The sequence below is a fragment of the Vitis vinifera genome, chromosome 15, assembly GCF_030704535.1.
Source record: "Vitis vinifera cultivar Pinot Noir 40024 chromosome 15, ASM3070453v1".
Classification (NCBI taxonomy): domain Eukaryota; kingdom Viridiplantae; phylum Streptophyta; class Magnoliopsida; order Vitales; family Vitaceae; genus Vitis; species Vitis vinifera.
Genome location: NC_081819.1, coordinates 20,753,150 through 20,778,140, shown reverse-complemented (window position 1 = coordinate 20,778,140; position 24,991 = coordinate 20,753,150). Strand labels below are relative to the sequence as shown.

The 24,991-nt window shown below is 31.6% G+C and overlaps 1 long non-coding RNA gene and 1 pseudogene across 1 annotated transcript; both read right to left on the bottom strand.

Annotated features, from left to right (window-relative positions):
• Nucleotides 1-4,969: 4,969 nt before the first annotated feature.
• LOC132255220 (uncharacterized) lies at nt 4,970-5,924 on the bottom strand. The gene is made up of 2 exons (XR_009467882.1): nt 5,863-5,924; nt 4,970-5,325 (listed from the first exon to the last, which is right to left on the bottom strand). It is a non-coding gene; the product is annotated as an uncharacterized LOC132255220 (long non-coding RNA).
• Nucleotides 5,925-5,994: 70 nt separating this feature from the next.
• On the bottom strand, nt 5,995-22,374 carry LOC100251870 (wax ester synthase/diacylglycerol acyltransferase 5-like; annotated as a pseudogene).
• Nucleotides 22,375-24,991: the final 2,617 nt, after the last annotated feature.

Here is a 24,991-nt window from a genome sequence, read left to right as displayed (position 1 = left end):
CAATTTTCAAAAGCCAGTTATTTTTAACCCGCCCATTTTTCGGGCAAAATAGGCAAGTTAAAAAGGGGGGCAATGTAGGGACCCCTCCCCTTGGGAAACACGTGGCACGCAGCTCATAGTGACGCGTGGCACGTGTTATCAGCCGGACCATCATCATCCGGATTCCCCTAAGGATATGCATGGTGCAGTTATCCTATCTGGACCGCCTCAAGGAAAGGCAAACGACGTTTCAGCTTCTCCTATCCAAGGAAGAGCAAACGACGCTGGCAGAGCGTAGACATCCGGATAGTCTCCACAACACATCCGGATAATCAGCATGAGCCATCCGGATATAAATCGTCTGGATGGTCAATTAAAGTAAAGCGAGTCTTACACGCAATCACAACAAACAGCCATGGCCCACATCTTGTCACCTGCAGAGTGAGAAGACAAGATGAAGTGATAGCAAGTCACTTCCCACGATCATTCTACATGATCACCTTCCCACGATCTCTGACAGTCGATTCACCTACCATGGTTTCTGACAGTCGTTCGTAGGGTGATAATGCTCCTACTGACACCTATTGTCATCATCACAACATAAAATATCTCCTCACCATTAATGAGAGGAACAGTACCCCTGAAGCTGTATATATATGCCTTCGCACGAAGAAGAGAGGGATCCCCTGGTAACCTCTTGAGACCTAGTAAAAGGCCAACTGATTTATGTCTCTCTCTCTTACCATGGCTAACAAAACCATCGGAGGGTGCGTCCGGACACCCTGTCCGGATGCCTTTTGCAGGTACAACCGCTGAATCAAGAACCCCTTGTGTGTTGAGAATCACGTGTCCATCCATCTAGCAGCAACGTGGACCACCGGATACGCGAGGCGACAACAACCATATCTTTCTATTGAGATATTGAGAAAGACCAGCCAATGACACCCCCATAACCACATCGTTGATAGTCTGCAATGCACAAAACCACAATGATATTTTTAGTTTGTGTCATGAATAAGAGTGAGACAATGATTTTAAGAAGCATTTAATTTTATCTTAAGTATTTGATAAAATTTGAGAAACGCTTTTACAAATGTGAAAAATTATTTATAGTGTTAAAAAATCACTTATATTGTTTTTTGAAGAAATATTTGATAGACAATTATCTTAAAACATTTTTAAAGAATATATTTTCATTAAAAATATTTTGAGTAAAAATATTATCAAACACACTCTAAGAATGTACTTTGAAGTGTTTTTCTGAGAACCCTATGATCCTAAGCTACAAATATGTGGTGTAACTCTATCCAGTTTAATGCTAAATACTTTTCTATGGTTTGGGAAATTTTCTATTGATTTTTTTTTAGAAATAATTAATTTTAATGTCAATGAGAATGATAGTACATAAATTAAATAGGGAGAATTATCTTTTGGGGGTAGATGGACCCACAAATTAACAAAAGGTCCATATAACACTTCAAATTGAGTTGAAGGATATGAAATAATAACGGACAAATATACCCTTTAAGAACATATATAAAATATTTTATAAAATTAAGTTAAATAATTTTTTTTCAATAATTTTTTTTTTCAAATAAATTAAATAAAAGTAGTTTTCAAAAATATTAAATTAAATAATTTTTTTTCAAAAATATTAAATTAAATTAAAGTATTTTAAAAAATATTAAATTAAATATTTTTTTAAATATTAAATTAAATAAATTTATTTTTTAAAAATATTAAATTAAATAAAAGTATTTAAAAAAATATTAAATTACATAAAAGTATTTTAAAAAAATATTAAATTAAATCAAAAATATTAAATTAAATAAAAGTATTTTTCAAAAATATTAATTTTTTTTCTCAAAATCAACAAAGGACATTTTTGAAAATGCTGAAGGATGATATCCTTCAACTCAATTTCCATACTTTCATTGGGTCTTGGGCTCAATTTGAAGAGTTACATGGACCTTTTGTTAATTTGGGAGCCCATCTACCCCCAAAACATAATTCTCCCAATTAAATATTTAATAAAGCAAGATGCCTTTAGACGCAACATCAACATCCTTTTTCAATGTTTAGCAGTAGAAGTCATGTTAGGGCTTCTTATAGCAAGTGGAGGTGAAGTTAGGGCTTGTCATTTATGGTTCATAACTAGTTTGGAAATGAATTTATGACAGCATGGATCTCATGTGTGTGACATGTTGGAAATATTTTTTATTTTAAATAAAATAAGATAAATGTTTTAAGTTTTGTGTTCTATTTAAATTTAAATTTAAATACATTATTTTCCCTAAAACATGTGACACATTGAGTACAAACACATCTCTTAGTGTTGTAACCATCTTTTATAGTTATGACACACTTTTAGTGGTAACTACTACTAGGTATTTATTTTGTATCCTTTGATGGAAAGAAAATATAAGAAAATATCATATTTTATATAGATAAGAGTCTCTAGTTTATAGGAAGTTTGTGAGTTTTCATAAGATATAAGGTCTTAGAAAAACTAGCCAAACAAATCCCTAATTTTATTCTGTTTTTTATTTACTCTCAAAAATTGTGAATTTGATGGCCATAGTCAGAGGTATGATGTTGAATTTCTACTTTTATTATTTTCAATTTTGAAGAATGTTCTAATATGACATTTAATATTTAATATCAGAAAGGTACGTAGTTGATTATTTATGATTCCGATGTTAATGTCCACACATTTTGTTGATCCTTGTGTTGATTTTTAAGTCTTGATAGAATGGCCTCAATCTTGGGTCCATTTGAGATTGCTAGAGAATAGAGAGATCAAAAACGAATTTGACTTATTTTATGACAAGTTTGGTCCGCAATAAATACAAGAGAAAGAAAATGAAGGGTAAATATGAAAGTTTTAAAAAATTATTAAAGAAAAAGTTTAGATTTAATGAAATTTCAAATTTTAATGTATGGTGAAATTTATCTTTTATATATATATATATATATATATATATATATATTATTTTATTCTTTATAATTTGAAAAATAAAGGAAAACAACTTTTATCATGCCACTTCACCACCAAGCTAAACTTCATTGATATTTATAAAAGCACATAAAATCGATTTATTATAATCTAAAATATTAAAACTAATAATTTTTTTAAATTTATCAAACTACATAATCATTTTTGTAATTAAATTAACATTTTAATATTAAATATAAGAAAAGTATAAACTTGTAAATAAAATTTTAAATATTTTTAAATAATTAAAAAGTAGTCATATCTGTATCATGATTTTTTTATATTCTTAAATATATTTAGCTAAATAAATCATCATATTAAACTTTTTTTGAGTATATAAATCATTATTTTAAATGGGTTGTTGAGCATAATATATTTTTTTTTCTCTCTCTCTATATATATACCACAATTTTTATCATTTATTATTTCTTTTAAATATAAAAAATCTTAGAGAATTACACCAAAAAACAATGACTTTTAAAAACTAAATTTTTTTTTTAAAAAAATTATCATCTAAAATTTTAAAATATTTAAAATAAATTATAAGGACACAGGGTAAACATGTACCTTTTTTTAATATAAGAACTTCTATTTTCATATAGAAATTATTAAAACTTTTTGTTTCTAAAAAAGAAAAATGAAAAAGTGTATCCGAACGAGACATTTTTAGTTAGAATATTGTTTGAGGTGGTGCAAATCCCTCACAGTATCTCTAACAACCTATGTAGATATGTACCCAATTTTGTGAAGAGTGTTTTTATGATATTGGAAATTTGTAGGTGATGTGTTAATATAGTTAGTATTTTAAAGTGAATGTGTAAATATAATAAATGTAAAGAAAAATTTGATGAATACAAATATAATTTTTGGATCATAGTTCATACTTTCAAACCATGAAGGTCATTTTTCCAAATTTGGGTTTTCAATAATCCATTTAATCAAATAACTATATATATATATATATATATATATATATATATATATATACATGAGGTTAGCCGTAAACGCTTGGAGCAAGGAAAGCCATTGGATGGCCATAAAAACCGATTTATTCCATAGGTCCAACTACATTTGAGAAGCACATTCTTGTATGATTTATAACTCTATGGTATAAAAATGCTGCAACTTATTTGCCATGCAAAATAATAATAATAATAATAAAAATCCTAGGTAAGATCATAAGAAGAAAATAGAAAGGAAAGAAACAAAAAATAGACAACAGATTTTATTATTATTATTATTATTTAAGAACAGGAGTTTGAAAATCTATAATTTCCTAGGTGATCTATTTCAATATTAAGGATAAGGAAATTCATACCTTAGCACCAAATAATTTGAGAACCATCTTAATAATGAAAAATGTAAATATAGCTTCATGGTAATGCTTCTTTCGATCGATTGTGACTTTAGTTTGACTAACATAATTTAAAGGGTCATCGTATAAGACAATGGCAAAAGGGAGGAACATAGATCCAGTCCAATTTCCCCCTTTCACTTTAGACTCCTTCTCTATCATCTCAGCTAAAGCCTAATTAACATGAAATTTCATGATGAATAAACCAATCAATTTGTTTTGTAGCACATGAAGGATTTCAAGGTGATTGTTGTTAAAACATTCTTTTTCTTTTTTTACCATTTTGTCACTAACACTCTATTGAAGATATTTCTATAGAAAATTAATTAATATTTTCATTTAAATGGAAAATGTGTTTTGAAAGCATTTTGATAGTTATATCCATTAATAAAATGCTAGGGATCAATATAAACTAGGAGATGGGTTCTTCTGTAAGCCAGCCCAAAACTTCATATTAACGCTATTACAATTATTTAATAATAATAAAAATTAAAAATTATGGAAGAAATTAATGAAATGAAGTAGAAATTTAAGCCTTAAAATTAAAAATGGATACTGCAAAAGATCTGAGGAATCAAAAAAAAAAAAAAAAGAGAATAAAAAATTAAAAGATAAAATTAGAAAGAACCCATAATTAGTCATCAAAATACAGTAAATAAAAATGAAATAAAGTCCAAAAAATATGAACTTGAATTAAGATAAAAATACAGTAGAGAGGCATTTTTATTTAGTAGAGAGCCATCTAATACAACATCATTATTGCAGGAACCTTAAGACAATGATTTCAGAACATTATATATATTAATTACATTGACCCTAGCCCTTGCTACATGACATTCTGTGGAGTTTAGTCTCTAGCCATCACAACATTCTTGATGAGGTTGAAAGACTCTTCAAGGTCATCAAACAGCTGGTGAGGATCAGGGACTGTACTTTCATCAACTGATAGAATGATATTCATTTTATCCACATAGCTCACCACATGAATCATCAATGCCTGCAATAGATATTCAAGAGACTCGAATTCAGATTGAATCAACCACCATTTTTACAGTACTAAAAATGGCTAATAATTCATAAGAAAGAGAAAAGTTTATGTTTCATGAATAAGAGTTAGATAATGATTTTAACAAACATTTTTATCTTTAAGTATTTGATAAAATATGGGAAACGCTTTTACAAATATGAAAAATTATTTATAGTATTGAAAAATCAATTATCCTGTTTTTTGGAGAATTATTTGATAGACATTTATCGTAAAACATTTTCAGAGAATATGCTTTCATTAAAAACATTTTGAATAAAAATATTATCAAACGCATTCTAAGAATGTAATTTGAAGTGTTTTTCTCGAGAGTGTTTTACTTAAAAGTATTAAGAGAATTATCTATCAAATGTTTCTTTGAAAATATCTATAAGTGGCTTTTTAACTTTTTGAAAGTGATTTCTAAATTTTAATTTTTTTTTTTGTAAAACATTTTATAGGCTAAAGCATTTTTTAAAACATTGTCAAACAAAGTTTAAGAAGACTTACATTGGGTTGACCAAAACAACTTGGAGCAATGTAGGCTATTGGATGGCCAAAGAAGGCAATTTTGTAAGAATACATGCATGTGACATACATATAACATTAGAAAGTTCAAAATTTATTCGAAAATAAAACATTTCACTTAAAACACATACGATTAAAACTGCAAATGACCATAAGAGCACACAGATCTTCATAGTTCACATAGATGTAACATGTACTAATCATTCTTATTTTATGGAAATTTTATGGACAAACCCTCTTGCAATGACAACATCTTTGATAAACTTGAATGACTTTTCAACATCATCACATAATCGGTGAGGGTCGGAAATTATTTCTTCATCAACAAAAAGAACAAATGTCATTTTATTGATGTAACTTTGGAAATCAATCATGAATCCCTACCACAAAACACAGAGTAAAAAATCAGTCCAAATATAATTTCTTTTGCACTTTTTGATGATTTCTCATTTCTAATTTTTTTATAAATTCTTTCTAATTGTTTTTACAACATATTTTTTTAGTCAAAATTTACATGAAGAATAAGCCCTAAAAGATAGTTTCTTTTAGGATTTATTATTGAGAAGAAAAAAGTTAATAGAGAAAAAAAAAAGGATAGGTATAGAAGAGAAGAATGTGAAGAGTGTTTTTATGATATTGGATGATGTGTTAATATAGTTAGTATTTTAAAGTGAATGTGTAAATATAATAAATGTAAATAAAAATTTGATGAATACAAATATAATTTTTGGATCATAGTTCATACTTTCAAACCATGAAGGTCATTTTTCCAAATTTGAGTTTTCAATAACCCATTTAATCAAATAACTATATATCTATATCTATATCTATATATATATATATACATGAGGTTAGCCGTAAACGCTTGGAGCAAGGAAAGCCATTGGATGGCCATAAAAACCGATTTATTCCATAGGTCCAACTACATTTGAGAAGCACATTCTTGTGTGATTTATAACTCTATGGTATAAAAATGCTGCAACTTATTTGCCATGCAAAATAATAATAATAATAATAAAAATCCTAGGTAAGATCATAAGAAGAAAATAGAAAGGAAAGAAACAAAAAATAGACATTAGATTTTATTATTATTATTATTATTTAAGAACAGGAGTTTGAAAATCTATAATTTCCTAGGTGATCTATTTCAATATTAAGGATAAGGAAATTCATACCTTAGCACCAAATAATTTGAGAACCATCTTAATGATGAAAAATGTAAATATAGCTTCATGGTAATGCTTCTTTCAATCGATTGTGACTTTAGTTTGACTAACATAATTTAAAGGGTCATCGTATAAGACAATGGCAAAAGGGAGGAACATAGATCCAATCCAATTTCCCCCTTTCACTTTAGACTCCTTCTCCATCATCTCAGCTAAAGCCTAATTAACATGAAATTTCATGATGAATAAACCAATCAATTTGTTTTGTAGCACATGAAAGATTTCAAGGTGATTGTTGTTAAAACATTCTTTTTCTTTTTTTACCATTTTGTCACTAACACTCTATTGAAGATATTTCTATAGAAAATTAATTAATATTTTAATTTAAATGGAAAATGTGTTTTGAAAGCATTTTGATAGTTATATCCATTAATAAAATGCTAGGGATCAATATAAACTAGGAGATGGGTTCTTATGTAAGCCAGCCCAAAACCTCATATTAACGCTATTACAATTATTTAATAATAATAAAAATTAAAAATTATGGAAGAAATTAATGAAATGAAGTAGAAATTTAAGCCTTAAAATTAAAAATGGATACTGCAAAAGATCTGAGGAATCAAAAAAAAAAAGAGAATAAAAAATTAAAAGATAAAATTAGAAAGAACCCATAATTAGTCATCAAAATACAGTAAATAAAAATGAAATAAAGTCCAAAAAATATGAACTTGAATTAAGATAAAAATACAGTAGAGAGGCATTTTTATTTAGTAGAGAGCCATCTAATACAACATCATTATTGCAGGAACCTTAAGACAATGATTTCAGAACATTATATATATTAATTACATTGACCCTAGCCCTTGCTACATGACATTCTGTTGGAGTTTAGTCTCTAGCCATCACAGCATTCTTGATGAGGTTGAAAGACTCTTCAAGGTCATCAAACAGCTGGTGAGGATCAGGGACTGTACTTTCATCAACTGATAGAATGATATTCATTTTATCCACATAGCTCACCACATGAATCATCAATGCCTGCAATAGATATTCAAGAGACTCGAATTCAGATTGAATCAACCACCATTTTTACTGTACTAAAAATGGCTAATAATTTATAAGAAAGAGAAAAGTTTATGTTTCATGAATAAGAGTTAGACAATGATTTTAAGAAACATTTTTATCTTTAAGTATTTGATAAAATTTGGGAAAGACTTTTACAAATATGAAAAATTATTTATAGTATTGAAAAATCACTTATAGTGTTTTTTAGAAAAATATTTGATAGACAATTATTTTAAAACACTTTCAAATAATATACTTTCATTAAAAACATTTTGAATAAAATTATTATCAAACACATTCCAAGAATGTAATTTGAAGTGTTTTTCTCGAGAGTGTTTTACATGAAACATTAATTATTATTTTTTTTTAAAGTATTAAGAGAATTATCTATCAAATGTTTTTTCGAAAATATCTATAAGTGACCTTTTAACTTTTTGAAAGTGATTTCTAAATTTTAATTTTTTTTGTAAACCATTTTATAGGCTAAAAACGTTTTTTAAAACATTGTCAAACAAACTTTAAGAAGACTTACATTGGGTTGACCGAAACAACTTGGAGCAATGTAGGCTATTGGATGACCAAAGAAGACAATTTCTTCTTGGGGTCCAACTACATTTGAGAACCATATTTGTCGTACGAGAGGGGACTTTGAGGCATAGAACGCTTCTAGTCTGTTTACCAATGAAAGAAGTGAGTCTATATATACCATTTTTAATTGTTTATTAGATAGTGATATTAATTAAGCTAAAAGTACTTAATTTTGAGGAAACAAGGTAGGGTTGAGTAATATTAATTCATACCTTAGTGCCAAATAAGTTGGGAATTGACTTAGCCATGGAATGTATGTAGAGAGCTTCAAGAGAGGCTTTTTTTCTTTCCATAGTTTCCTTAGCTTTTTGAATGTAATCTAAAGGATTGTCTCGTAATGCAATGGATAAAGGGAGGAGGACATAGCCAATCCAGTTGCCCTATGTCGCTTCAGAGTCTTTCTCCATCATTTCAGCTAAGATTTGTACGATATGAATATATACATGCATGAGACAAGAAATTAAAGACTTGTTTGATAATTGATTTTAAAATAATTTTTAAAATTTGAAAACAAATTTAAATGAAATAATTATTTAAAAATGAAGTGTTTTCAAAAAATATTTTTTGATTATTTTTTAAGAACTATTTAATAAATAATTATAAAAATATGGAGATTGATTAATAATAAAACTGAGAAAATAAAGGCTATGCTTAATTAAGAAAAACACCCAAAAGTGGGGGTGAATTGGGTTTTTTAAAATCTTTTCAAGCACAATATAAACAAAAATAAAGAGATAGAGTTAGAGAATTCAAACTCGGGTTTTATAGTGGTTCGACACTTCCTTGCCTACGTCCACTCTCCTTAATCTCCTAACTGAGTGAGAGTTCCGCTAACTTGAAGTTTCAACCAAGCTTCCAATCTTTTTACACTTGGATTCCGACTCCAATGGGATCTTACATAATCTCTTTAAGATTCAAACCTCTTGAAAGCTTTAACACTCAGTTTTTACAAGAATGAACCCCTCAACCTAGCTTAAGGATAGCTCAAATACAAGACAAAGCTAGGATGACACACAAGAGTGCACCAAAGGATATGCAAGTGATGATTTAATGCACTAAGAAAGAAGTGAGAGCTTTTTGGTCAAGAACAGGCAGGTAGACAATTGATTGCAAGTGTTCTCTTGTCAATAAATGAAGTGGAGCTCTCAATTTATAGGTTTCTAAGCTCGGAAGCCAAAAACAGCAAAAGGTAACCTTGACCGGTCGAGCTAGGGGTCGACCGGTTCACTAGCCGTTTGAGCATTTAATGCTTGATAGGTTATTGTTGCCTTGAACGGTACTCGACCGGACCTCGACCGGAAAGAGAATAACCTCGACCGGGAAGAGAAGGCTACTGGTAGAGAGAGAATATTTTGGGCCTCCCTTGACAGGACCTTGACCGGACAAGGGCAACCGGTTGACCGGTTTCCCAACCGGTTGACCCGGTTGGCCATAGCCTCGACCTGTTGATCCTTTTGGCCCCGAAAACCTATCCTTTTCAATTCTTTTTTTTCTAACACTTAGGCAAGGTCTTTAGGTGAATTATTATGCCAATTTTAAAACATTTTGCCTAAGGTACATTTGTTAAAACTTGGGTTTTAATGAAATCGAAGTTTTAAAGGATAAACTGAGTTTTCTAAGTTGCATGAAATGGTATGAAAATATTAAGTGCACTCATGCATTCATCTTACATTCGTTTCCTATGATCACAAGTCTTTCAAAAGTCTCGATCTTGTATCTATTTGGTCATTTGATGAATTTTCGAGTTTATGTCTGAGATTCTTAACCATTAAACCAATTAGTCACTTAACCATGGTTTGTTATCATTAAAACCCGATTAGGAGAACCCTTGGGCTAACAATCTCCCCCTTTTTGATGATGACAAACCTTGGTTATCTAGGAGAGAAAAAAATCTCCTCCTCAAACCAATCATGGATCAATCAATCAATTTTCAATAGGAAACAATGGATCATGAAAATAGCATATTATATATATATGGTAACCTCACATGTACCCGAAAACATAACATAACATATATGCTAATCAAGATAATATGAAAATGATATGCATGAAGGTCTCCTAGATCCTAGATATTTCTCCCCCTATGATGTTGCCAAAAAGGGAGAAATTCCTTCCTTTAGTTGCTTGATTTGGAGTCCAAGGAAGAAGTTAAGTTCTCCCATCATGCTCATTTCGAACTCACTATGCATACACTTAGAAAATTCTTCACAAAGAGAGACATTAGTAGCTCCAAAAATGATATCATCAACGTATATTTGCACTAAGAGCATGTCATTTTCTTTAGTTTTTATGAAAAGGGTTGTGTCAATTTTTCCCATTTTAAAACCTTTTTTTAAAAAAGAAATTTACTCAATCTTTCATACCATGCTCTAGGTGCTTGTTTCAAACCATAAAGTGCATTTTTAAGTTTAAAAACATGATTAGGAAAGTTAAAACTTTGAAAATCGGGTGGTTGTTCAACATATACTTCTTCATTTATAAAGCTATTTAAGAAGACACTTTTCACATCCATTTGATATAAAACAAAGTTTTTAAAAAATTGCAAAGGCAAGTAGCATCCTAATGACTTCCAATCTAGCTACGGGAGCAAAGGTTTCTTCATAATCTATCCATTCTTCTTAATTAAAACCTTGGGCTACCAATCTTGCTTTAGTCCTTACAATTATGTCATTTTCATCCATTTTATTTCTAAAGACCCATCTAGTTCCAATAACACTTTGATTTTGAGGTCTTGGCACTAATTCCCATACTTCACTTTTTTCAAATTGGTTTAACTCTTTTTGCATAGCAATCATCCAATTTTCATCAACTAGAGCATTATTTATATTTTTAGGTTCAATTTGAGAGATAAAAGCAAGATTATTGCAAATATTTCTAAGAGATGATCTAATTCTTACCCCACTAGATGGATTACGTATAATTTGATCTTGTGGGTGGTTGATGACAAACTTCCAATCTTTAGGAAGGTCTTGGCTTGATTCACCTTACACTTGTTGAGGAAGAGGTAGTTCCAAAGGTGATTCTTCTTTCTTAGGATCCTCTACAATTTCTTCTTGTTGTCTTCTATCTTTAATTTTTAATTTTCCCATGGAGGTCTCCAAGCCTAAATCATCATCAAAACTCTCTCTTTCTTGGAGAGAATTGTTAGATTCATAAAAAATAACATGGATAGACTCCTCTACAACCATGGTTCTTTTGTTAAAAACTCTAAAGGTTTTACTTGAAGTTGAGTAACCAAGAAAAATTCCAACATCCGATTTTGCATCAAATTTTCCAAGATTGTCTTTGGTGTTTAATATAAAGCATTTGCACCCAAAAACTTTGAAATAGCTAATGTTGGGTTTCTTGTTTTTCCAAAGCTCATAGGGACTTTTCTTAAGAATATGCCTCAATAAAATTCTATTTAAAACATAATAAGAAGTGTTAACCGCTTCGGCCCAAAAATATTTTGGTAAATTGTTTTCATTTAGCATGGTTCTAGCCATTTCTTAAAGAGTTCTATTTTTCCTTTCAACTACCCCATTTTGTTGAGGAGTTCTAGGAGCCGAAAAATTGTGGTTAATACCATGCTCATTGCAATAGTCTTCAAAATCAATATTTTCAAACTCTCTCCCATGATCACTTTTTATACAAGTAATTGTAAAACCTTTTTCATTTTGAACCTTGTTGCAAAACTTTGAAAACTCATAAAAGGCTTCATTCTTTTGACTTAAAAATAAGACCCAAGTGTATCTAAAGAAGTCATTCACAATAACAAATGCATAAGATTTTCCTCCAAGGCTTGGTGTCCTAGAGGGACCAAATAAATCCATATGCAACAATTCAAGAGGCTTAGTTGTTGAAATGAAATTTTTGTTTTTAAAAGAGTTTTTTATTTGCTTCCTCATTTGACAAGATTCACAAACTTTGTCTTTTTGAAAATTTATTTTGGGAAGACCTCTAACAAGTTCATCTTTGTTGAGTTGGGAAATGAGGTCCATGTTAGCATGTCCCAACCTCCTATGCCACAACCAACTTTGATCATGCATTCTTGAAAAACATCTATCATGGCCATCATATTTTGAAATATTTATAGCATAAACATAATCACATCTATGGCCCATGAAGATGGTTTGATCATTTTGAATATCTTTGATGATGCAATGAGATGCTTCAAAAATCACTTTAAAACCTTTGTCACAAAGTTGACTTATGCTCAAAAGATTATGTTTTAAATCATCCACTAATAAAACACTTTCAATAAGAGAGGATGTGCCATTACCAATGTTGCCTTGACCAATGATCCTTCCTTTTGCATTGTCTCCAAAGGTAACGTATCCTCTCTTTCTCTTTGTAAGGAAAGCAAACTTGGATTCATCCCCGATTATGTGTCTTGAGCATCCACTATCCAAGAACCACTTATCATTATTTGAACCCTACAAAATAAAATTTAAGTTGATTTAGGTATCCATATCTTTTTGGGTCCTTGAGGGTTAGTGACCTTGGATTTCTCAACCCAAACCTTTTTAGCTCTAGCATTTGAATTCTTTTGAGAACCATTTCTTAAGGGACATGTGCTACTAATGTGCCCCCCTCTTCCACAAAAGTTGCAAGTGGTAGAAGGACTTGCATTTACGGATTCTCTTACAAATTTGTTTTTAAAATACTTTTGATTTTTTGAAGATTTGAATCCTAGTCCTTGTTTGTCACAAACACATTTTTGGCTAGCTAAGATCATTTTAAAAGATTTTTGTCCACAAGAGAAAATTGAAAGAGAGGAAGTCAACCATTCATTTTTCTTTTTCAAAATCTCATTTTCACTTCTCAAAATCTCATTCTCTTTTTCAAGATGAGTTTTAGAAATTTCAACAATTGAAAATTTTTGTTTCACTTCTTCAAGTTCTTTTTCAAGTTCTTGAATTTTCTTTTTAAAAGAATTATTTTTCAAGCTAAGTTTTTCAAAATCCTCATATAATTCTTCAAAAACATCATGCATATCTTCATCACTAAAGTTAGAGTTTACCTCATCAAGATCATGTATTACCATGAAGCACATGTTTGCCACTTCTTTCTCATTTTCTTCTTCGGAGGATTTTTCACTTTCACTCCAAGTGGCCATCATTGCCTTTTTCATTATTCTCTTGGCTTCATTTTTGTAGAGAGGACAATCATATTTGATGTGTCCCGGTTTTTTGCATTTGAAACACACCAAATCTTTTTTTTCTTCCCATTTCTCCTTGTCACCATGAGATGAGGATTCCTTTTTAGAAGGGTCTCTTCTAGAGGTGAATTTTCTTCCTCTAAACATTTCACTCCTCATGTATTTGTTAAGCTTTCTTGTGATGAAGGCTAAATCATCATCTTCCTCACTTGGTTTTTCTTCTTCCTTGGTTATAGCTTTGAGAGCTATGCTCTTCTTTTTTTTGTCTTCACCCTCTTGTAGCTTCTTTGCCAAGTTAATCTCATATGTCATCAATGACCCTATGAGCTCTTCCATAGGTAGCTTAGTCAAGTCTTTTGCTTCTTGAATTGTGGTGACCTTAGTATGCCATTTTGATGGGAGAGACCTCAATATTTTCATCACTTTCTCGGATTCCTTGTAGGTTTTTTCCAAAGCTTCAAGACGATTGACAATGTCGGTGAACCTAGTAATCATCTCAACAATAGTCTCATTTTCTTTCATTGAAAACAATTCATAGTTATGAACAAGTAAATTAATTTTTGACTCTTTCATTTCATTTGTTCCTTCATGAGTTATTTCAAGCAACCTCCAAATTTTTTTAACTGATTTGCATTGACATATTCTATTATATTCATTTCTACCCATAGCACATTGCAAAGCAAAAACAACTTTAGCATTTAATTGAAAGTTTCTTCTATCAAGCTCATTCCATTCTTGCTTGGGTTTTAGAACCAAAACTCCATCAACCAGTTTAGTGGGAAAAGTTGGGCCATCTTCAATGACATTCCATACATCTAAATCAGTTGATTGTAAGTACTAAGTCATTCTAGTTTTCTAATAGGGATAGTCGATTCTCGTAAAGAATGGAGCTCTATGTTTTGAAAAATTTCCAGTTTGAGATGAGCTTGATGGAATAGCCATTTCCTCTTAGACGATTAAGTCTTTAAAACAAGAGGTCTAACTCTGATACCAATTGAGAAAATAAAGACTATGCTTAATTAAGAAAAACACCCAAAAGGGGGTGAATTGGGTTTTTAAAAATCTTTTCAAGCACAATATAAACAAAAATAAAGAGATAGAGTTAGAGAATTCGAACTCGGGTTTTATAGTGGTTCGGAACTTCCTTGCCTACGTCCATTCTCCTCAATCTCCTAACCGAGTGAGGGTTCCACTAACTTGAAGCTTCAACCAAGCTTCCAATCTTCTTACACTTGGATTCCGACTCCAATGGGCTCTTACACAATCTCTTCAAGATTCAAACCTCTTGAAGGCTTTAACACTTAGTTTTTACAAGAATGAATCCCTCAACCTACCTTAAGGATAGCTCAAATACAAGACAAAGCTAGGATGACACACAAGAGTGCACTAAAGGATATGCAAGTGATGATTTAATGCACTAAGAAAAAAATGAGAGCTTTTTGGTCAAGAACATGTAGGTAGACAATTGATTGCAAGTGTTCTCTTATCAATAAATGAAGTAGAGCTCTCAATTTATAGGTTTCTAAGCTCAGGATCCAAAAACAGCAAAAGGTAACCTCGACCGATCGAGCTAGGGGTCGACCGGTTCACTAGCCGTTGGAGCATTTAACAGGTTATCGTTGCCTCGACCGGTACTCGACCAGACCTCGACCGAGAAAAGAATAACCTCGACCTGGAAGAGAAAGCTACTAGTAGAGAGAGAAGATTTTGGGCCTCCCTCGACCGGACCTCAATCGGACAAGGGCAACCGGTCGATCGGTTCCCCAACCGATTGAGCCGGTTGGCCATAGCCTCGACCTGTTGAGCCTTTTGGCCCCGAAAACCTATCTTTTTCAATTCTTTTATTTTCTAACACTTAGGCAAGGTCTTTAGGTGAATTATTATGCCAATTTTAAAACATTTTGCCTAAGGTACATTTGTTAAAACTCGGGTTTTAATGAAATCGAAGTTTTAAAGGATAAACCAAGTTTTCTAAGTTGCATGAAACGGTATGAATATCCTAAGTGCACTCATGCATTCATTTTACATTCGTTTCCTATGATCACAAGTCTTCCAAAAGTCTCGATCTTGTATCCATTTGGTCATTTGATGAATTTTCGAGTTTATGCTTGAGATTCTTAACCATTAAACCAATTAGTCACCTAACTATGGTTTGTTATCATCAAAACCCGATTAGGAGAACCCTTGGGCTAACAAAAACATATTTAAAAATATAGAAAACATAAATAACATTAATTTCAGATTTTTAAACAAACTTTTATTTCATAAAATATCAAATAACAGTTTTCAAAAACTGTGTTTCATTTTTTGAAAACACTTCCCAAAGATAAATTAACTAATTCCTTCACGAGGGCTTGATAAAGAAAGTAGAAACACCCACATGGATCCCTGCAGATGGTCTTATGTTAATGAAGTGAGTTGCTTTGATAGAAAGGTTCTTGGGAAGATTATTTTTCTTCTCTATTGACCCTTTATTCTTCTTGCCTTCAGCTACCATGTAGAGCATACAAGCTTTATAACATCCTTTTATACATAGTGAGAGTAGGTAGCTAGTGTATTATAATTACTCTTCACCACTTGATATATGTCATGAATTTTGAAAATTAAAATAGGAGTTCACCATATCGCCTATTAAGGTACCGAGACAAACCAGCCTATGTGATTCCCACCATAACATCATTAACAGTCTGCACATGAGAGCCACAAAAATTTTAGTTCTTAATCTCTCCACTAATGATTGAGAGAGGAGTTATAAACTTCTTCAAATATATGATTACCCACTCTTTCATTGAAGTGATCGAAAAGTCAAAAAGCTTTGTATTTATTTGCTTTAAAAAATAAAAAAAATATAGGGCATAGTCGAAAAAAGAAAAAAATCATAGCTTTGTTTGATAAGTGTTTTTCATAAACATTTATGGAAAATAATTTTTATTCGGGAATGACTCTAGAATATTCTTAACTTGATTTCTATATTTTTAAATATATTTTTGAAAATAACTTGTGCTTTTAATTTTTAATTATTATTTATATTTATATAATTATTTTTTAAAACAATTATCACAAAAACAAATGAAAATATAAATAAAAATAATTAAAAGTTGTTTCTTGAAAATACCTTATTTTCTATTTTTTTTTACTATCTAAAGTGTTTTTCTATTTATTTTATTTGAAAAACAGGAAATTGTTTTTTTTTAAAACAATTGCAAAACATGTATTTGTTTTCCATGCATGCAACAAGTTGACTTACAGTGCTCATTGCATTTTTTATCATCACAACATCCTCCAGACTAATCGTCTTGTGAATAATTCTCTGTCCTGTGGATCCAACATTGGGTGGACCCCTAAGAGGCGTGTTTCTGTCCTTCAAGAACAACACTGTGGCGATCACCATCAAATCTGAAAGCCTTCCACCACATTTCTGACCCAGCCGATGATTTTGATTTCTTCATCATGGGAACAGAAGGCAGAGCCATGGGATCTGAGGCTTTGCTTGTGTAGGCAAGTAAAAGAGACATGAGAGACGTGCCATCGTCGAGGGAGTGATGAATCCTGAAAACGGCGACAGCCTCGGCGTCGGAGGTTTTCACGTTGAGGAGATGAAGGTCCCATAATGGTTTGGAAAAGTCTAGGGTTGTTTTAGTGAGGTTGCAAATGTAGTCTTCCACGTACTTGTCTGATGATGTTTCCATGTCGGAACACTAATCTGGAACTATAACGTGTTTTTCCAAATCAACTTTTGTTGGAACCCATTTCATCTCTCCTCCATTTTCTTCCTCCATTACCTGATTTTGAAGATGATTTAATGTTGGAATTTTTATGTGTGGACTTACATAATCAATTTGATAATATCATAAATCAGTGTTAATTTATTTTTTGCATTGTGGTCCATAATGGGACTGGACACATATTGTTGCTTGATTTTTTATGGGCTCACCTTAATTCACTTGACTGGCCCATTAAGTCAAGTCGTCCAACTAAAGTGTGTAATGTGTAATATATATATGAATTTATATATATATATATATATATATATATATAAAGAGATGTGTTTGCATTTTTAAAAGAGCATCATTTTTCTTCTCTTTGGAGAACACTCCTGGCAAACGCACACACTTGCACTTTTGGACTAAATTTTGGGAGGCAAGGGAAGAGCTCATTGATCTCTTGTTCTCGGACCATCACGCACCCGGAAAGCAGCTTATTGGATATCAGAGGGAGAAGAAATGGCTTCCCATGGCATGATTCAAGGTAACCGGTTGAATTTTTGCTATTAAATGCATGCTTAAATGTTAACATGTGATCCTATAATATTTCAATTCTCTTCAATTGGTATCAGAGCAAGCATGGTTGTTGAGCTGCAATTTTGGGTTAATTTTTTTATTTCTCGTTTTCTAGTTACAGAAGACATTTTTTGGGGTTTTTTTTTTCGTTTGGTGTTAATTCTTGGTTTTCAAGCCTGATTGAGGTTGGAGACTTGTAGAGAATATTGTTTGGAGCAAAACCCATCAATTTTTGTGATTTTTGGAGCTCATTTGATGATATTTCAAAAATTAGGGCTTGTTTGGTTCTTGCTATTATGCGTTTTTTGAGCATTTTTTGGGTTTGGATTGAAGAATTGATGTTTGAGGATGGAAATCTAAGTGTTTTTGTCGAAAAATGTGCAAGATTTTAGGCGATTTTTTTTTCTTTCTCCAAAACCAGGCCGTGTTCAACTAGAGGAGAAGATGAACAATACCATGCTGACATCATCATGACGTCATAAAAAAAACAAATTTTTTTTTTTGCCTTGGTATTCTTGGATTGATTATGCATATGTTAGAATTATTATGCATTTGTTAAAATTGACTTTATTGGGACAATTATTATAATTATTATAATTATTGTTTTTATGGTATAATTTTTATTTTATACCAATAATATTGTCCAAGGTCAATTTTGTTAACTATTTAAATTTATTGTGGCAATATATAACACTTGTGTGATTGCCTATCGCAATTCCAAGTGTGTCTAATTGCACAAATTAAATATTTCAGTTTATCATGACAATAGTGAACATATATGTGGTTGCCTATCGTGACCCTATATGTGTCAAATTGTCTTTGTTGAGATAATTTAACTCCCACTTTTAGTTGCTTTATTATTGTAATTACTAAGATCCTTACGGGTATTGTAATTGTCCTATCGATGATAACAATACTTGGTAGGATGCTTAGATCGGTGAATGAAATTAATTGTATATTATGAATCGTACTAATTTTCTTTGCCCTTTCGGTAATAAAATTAGTACATCTTGGTTGTAATATTTAATTAGTTGTCCTTACCGCCATGGAATTTTCAAAATTCCAAGCTATTACTAAATTGAGAAATTATGGAAACTAGCAAATGCATGATATTGTAATAACATGCATATTGTTGAATTTTGCTATTTTCCAGCTACCAGCAATCCTGGTATTTCTCTGCAATTGTCTGCCATCAAACCTCTTACTGGAAATAATTTTGAAGAATGGTTTGAGTCCTTTAACGTTCATATGACTCTGCAAAATCTGGACTTGGCTTTGAGGGTTGATGAGCTAAGTAAGCCCACTGATGTGAGCTCTGCAGATGAAAGATCATTTTATGAAAGATGGGAGCACTCCAACAGGAGTTGTTTGATGGTGATGAAATACACTATGGATAAATCTATCAAAGAATGCATGCCAAAGACGGAAAGGGCCAAAGACTTCTTGGAATATGTGAAGGCTAATTATACCAAGGTTGATAAGGCAGAAATGGCAACTCATTTGAAGCTTCTCACAACTATTGTATATGATGGAGTTAGTGGGGTTAAAGATCATATCATCAGGCTAAGGTACTACTTCAACAAGGCAAATGAGATGAAAGTGGAGTTGGGTAAAAAATTTCTGAAATGGTTGATACTTGAGTCTCTTCCTGTTTCCTTTGATGCAGTGAAGTTGACTTACAATGCCTTAAAGGAAGAATGGACTCTGGAGGAGTTAATGTCCATTGTAGTGCAACATGAAGTCTCTCTGAAGAAAAATGAGACTCACTCCCTTGCTCTTGTAACTGATCAAGTCAGTAATATGAAGAAAAAACCTCCACGCAAGAATTTTGGAGGCTTTAAGCAGTTCAAGAGGAAAGGGAATTCAAATCAAGGAACCTCCAATGCATTTGTTTCTTCTAATGCTGCAAAGAGTGAGAAATTCAAGGGGAAGTGCAACTTTTGCCATAAGATTGACCACAAGTAAGCTGATTGCTTCAAATTTAAAAATTGGCTAGAAAAGAAAAAGAAAAGTGAAATTGTGATTGTGGTTAATTTGAATGCAAACATAATTGAGACAAATATTGTTGATGTTCATGCCAATTCTTGGTGGTTAGATACTGATGCCACTATTCATGTCACTAATTCTTTGTAGGAGATGACAAACAGAAGGAAACTGTCAAAGCATGAAGAATGTGTGTATATGGGTGACGAAAGCAAAGTGAAAGTGGAATTTTTTGGCATGATAAAGCTGAAGTTGATCACAGAAAGTTTTTTGTTGTTACACAATGTGGCTTTCATACCCTCGCTTCGGAAGAATCTGATTTCTGTATCTTCTTTGGATAGACTTGGTTATTCTTTTCACTTTGGATATGGAAAAGTGGATATTTTTTGCAACTCAGTCTTAATTGGCAATGGTGTTTTGTTTGGAAATCTTTATTGTCTCAATTTGCATCATGGTTTATTATGTGATTTATCTTCTGTTAATTCTGTTGTTGGTTGCAAGCGTGCTAGAATGAATTTGAGTTCTTCCATGTTGTGGCACAAACGCCTAGGTCATATTTCTAGGCAAAGATTAGAGAGATTGGTGAAAGATGGTGTGCTTTCTAATCTTGATTTCTCAGACTTCGAAACTTGTGTTGTTTGCTTAAAGGGAAAGATGACAGTAAAGACCAGAAAGGATAAGATTGATAGGTGTGGAAGTACTTTAGACTTGATCAACACAGATATATGTGGTCCTTTGACACCAACTGCTTTAGGGGGTTATAAATATTTCATCACTTTTATTGATGATTTCTCTAGATTTGGTTATGTTGAACTAATTCATGAGAAATCTGACTCCTTAAATATGTTTAAAGCCTTTAAGGCTAAGGTAGAGTTGCAGTTGGGAAAACCCATTAAAGCTGTGAAGTCTGATAGAGGTGGTGAGTATTATGGGAGATATGATGAGACTGGACGGAATCCTGGACCATTTGCTAAGTTTCTATTGGAATGTGGCATTGATGCGAGATATACAATGCCAGGCACTCCTCAACAGAATGGGGTTGCAGAAAGGAGGAATTGCACATTGTTAGATATGGTGAGGTGCATGTTGTCCAATTCCTCTTTACCAAAATTTTTGTGGGGTGAAGCCTTAAGGACTGCGGCATATATTTTGAACCAAGTGCCCAGTAAGTCTGTGCCTAAGACACCTTATGAGCTATGGTCAGGAAAGAAACCCAGCCTTCACCATTTCCATGTTTGGGGATGTAAGGCTGAGGTTAGGCCCTATAACCCACAGTCAAAGAAACTTGATCCCAAAACCATTAGTGGTTTGTTTGTTGGTTATTGCATTGGATCAAGGGGTTCCAGATTTTATTGTCCATCTCATACCACCAGGATCATTGAGTCAGACAGGGCTGTATATTTTGAGGATAAAGTTAATGCTGATCCAAATTTTGTGCCTCGTGAGATACCTTTTGGAGAAAAACATGTTGTGATTCCTTTTCCTACATCTCATGTTCCAAATGTGGATGTTCCTATTGTCCAACAGCCAGCCACTAATCAAGGAGAGCATGGTGAACAAGTGGAATCTGGCCTTCCTGTAGATGATACTGTTGTTAATGAGGTTCCTTTGAGAAGATCATAGAGGAAAACACACACACTTGCACTTTTGGACTGAATTTTGGGAGACAAGGGAAGAGTTCATTGATCTCTCGTTCTCGAACCATCACGCACCCGAAAAGCAGCTTATTGGATATCAGAGGGAGAAGAAATGGCTTCCTATGGCATGATTCAAGGTAACCGGTTGAATTTTTGCTATTAAATGCATGCTTAAATGTTAACATGTGATCCTATAATATTTCAATTCTCTTCATTTAATGGTTAGCAAACAATGGAAATAGATTAATAATACTGAAAAATTTCACAATACCTTTTGGAATAATACCGCTGCATTTTAGTTCAAAAATGTTCAATGTAGCTTTAAATTACTAAATGGCAAGTTCATTCCTTCTTGCATGCAAGATTTCTACCTGCAAACTAGAGAAACGAGGGTGTTTAAGGAGACTATGCACCATGTTGGCTTTAAACACATCAGGGTCGATGCGAGTTTTCGTGTCGATCATGCCGATAACATAGAGATTGCAGTCAGGTTCATGAAACAAACGAGCCATTGGACTCAATGGCTAATGATCTTCCTGATCATGACGCTTAACTACCATTCCCTTTTCATCACCTTCTTTGGGCGCAATTCTAATAGGCTTAAGTGTGTCCTTCAAACCTGATTGGGTTTCCATGGTGCTAGCTGCTTTCAGAATGAAAAAACAACAGACGAATAGAAATGGAAAGATGGCGTGCCTCCACCATTATTGGTTGTGCTCCTATTTATAGGATCAACCTGGGTTTAGAACAAGAAGTCATACTATTTATTTCTAGAATCGAATTTCAAATTGAATTTAGGATTAATGATAGAGACCATATAAATTATTAAAAAGGAGAAGAAGAAGAAGAAAGGATTTGAAGGTTTTTCCACAAAAGATTAGTGATGGAACTTTTCTTATTTGAGGATGATTTGATTCAAAGTTGTAAAGTGAATTTCATTTTCATTTCAAATTCTTGGTTAGATAGGCATGAAAATTAGATACATGCTAAATTTTCAAGAATATTCTTTCAAGTCCTTATATGTTATATCCTTTAAAATTTTATTAGATAGTAATATGTTCAAGTATATAATTACAATATTAGCAATACACCTTGTTAGAAGAAATAAAGTTATATTGCTTTTTAAATCAATATATAGAAACCATTCATGAATATGAGTAATTTGAGATATAAATTATAATATAAACAACTATAGCAAATCTTAAAAATTCTTTTTAAAATATGATACTTTAAAAATATTTCTAAATTTATTATACTTTATGTCATAGAGTTGAATTGCAACATGGGCATTTCAATATAAAATTAAGAATATATTTGACAATGTTCTAGACACCTGTTCTAAAAAATTGTTAGAACAAAACTCCATGTGAGAGTTTAGATTATTCTTAACTTGTTTTTTATGTTTCTAAATATTTATTAAAAATAAATTTTGTTTTTTATGCTTTATTTTTAATCAATCATTCTCTTTACTTTTATAATTATTTTTAGAACAACCCACAAAGACAAGTAAAAATAACGGGGAAAGTGGGTTTTCAATTCTTAATTTGAAAAAATATAGAGAAAAGGACCACAATTTCTTTAAATGCATGCACTTTTTCTGTGATTCATATAAATATTCTTCAAAAGGACCATTTCACTTGTCATATCAACAACATCAATTAACATGACTCTTCTACCTAAATGTTTCTCTTCCTTTTAACATGTTCTTTATTATTATTATTAAGAAATATGTGGATTATAGATGGGTTTGAATCTTGCGGGAATAAGGTTTATGGTTTTCTTCCACCATATTAGGTTTCATTAGGATTTTATTTATTTATTTAAGATCAAGTTGAGGTTAATTTCAAGGACTTTAGTTGTTTGGGACATTTTCTTTTTTCTTAGCTCCACTTTCAATTCAAGGGATAGAAATATAGATAAAAAGTAAACTATCGCTATTTTTTAATTTTATTTTTTTCATGTAAAATTCTTGATATGATGATCGGTAGCCAAGAAAATCTGAAAAGAAAAACAAATCTGAGTCTTAGACTTCCTCATGAATATCAATTCTAAATGGATATGTATGATCAGAAGGGAAGAAAAAAAGGATTATTGGCTACCAATTAATTAATAGATCCAACTCAATGCAAAGTTGAGGGTGCGGGCTGTCTCTTTCCCACTTGATTTTCAACTTTAAAAGTCCATACACAAAGAAAGAAATAAAAAGTAAAAAATGCCACTTCAATTAAACCAGTAGATTTTGAGCTACAATTTCAGTATGTTTGGCGGCCAAATACACAAATCAAGTACGAAAACTTTATGGATGTGAGAACCCCGTAGTCCTAAGCTACAAATATGTGGTGCAACTCTCTCTAAGTTTAATGATAAGTACTTTTCTTTGGTTTGAGATTTTTTCTACTGATTTTTTTTTTTGAGAAATAATTAATTTTAATGTCTATCAAAATGATAGTACATAAATAAAATATTTCATAAAGTAAGTTGCCCCCAACATCTGTTTTCAATGTTTAGCATGTATGACACATTAACCATAAAGACAATGTATCATAGCAAGTGGAGGTGAAGTTAAGTTCTAGTTAATAACTAGTTTGGAAATGAATTAGGTTATGCAACCAGTAAGCAGGTGGTGCAACCAGTAAGCCCGAGCATGTTAGTAATTAGTTAGGTGGGCTCTTCCTCTGTATTCTGCATGCGGATGTTTTGAGCAATGGGCCTTGTTGGTGGGCTTTCAAACCACTAGGTGATGGACCAAGTATTTGGCCCTCTTAAGTTTTTGATATAATGAAGATTTTAAATTTAATTATGCAAAATTCCACTTTCGAAAATTATCATAATTTTAAATTTAATTATCCAAGGTTCAAAATTTTAAATTCAGTTTATCAAAATCCCGACTCTCGAATTTAATTTCCCATTTCAAAATTTCTAATTTTCACATTCATCTTTTTAATCATTTATTTTCGTGGTATATTATTCTATTTGTTTATTCATTTCAAAATTCTATCTTTAAATAATCTTTCGAAACTCGTCTCCAAACTTAATTTCTAATTTCCAAAATCCTACTTTTCACATTTATATATTTAACCATCATCATGCCCGTTATTATCATTATCATTTATTTATTTATCTATTTCCAAAATTCCATCTCTAAATAATTTTTAAAAATTTCACCACTCGTCTAAATGTTATTTTCGTTAATTAGAATAATTATCTCATATTTATTTATTTATTCAAAGTAATCCTATAAAAATTCAATGC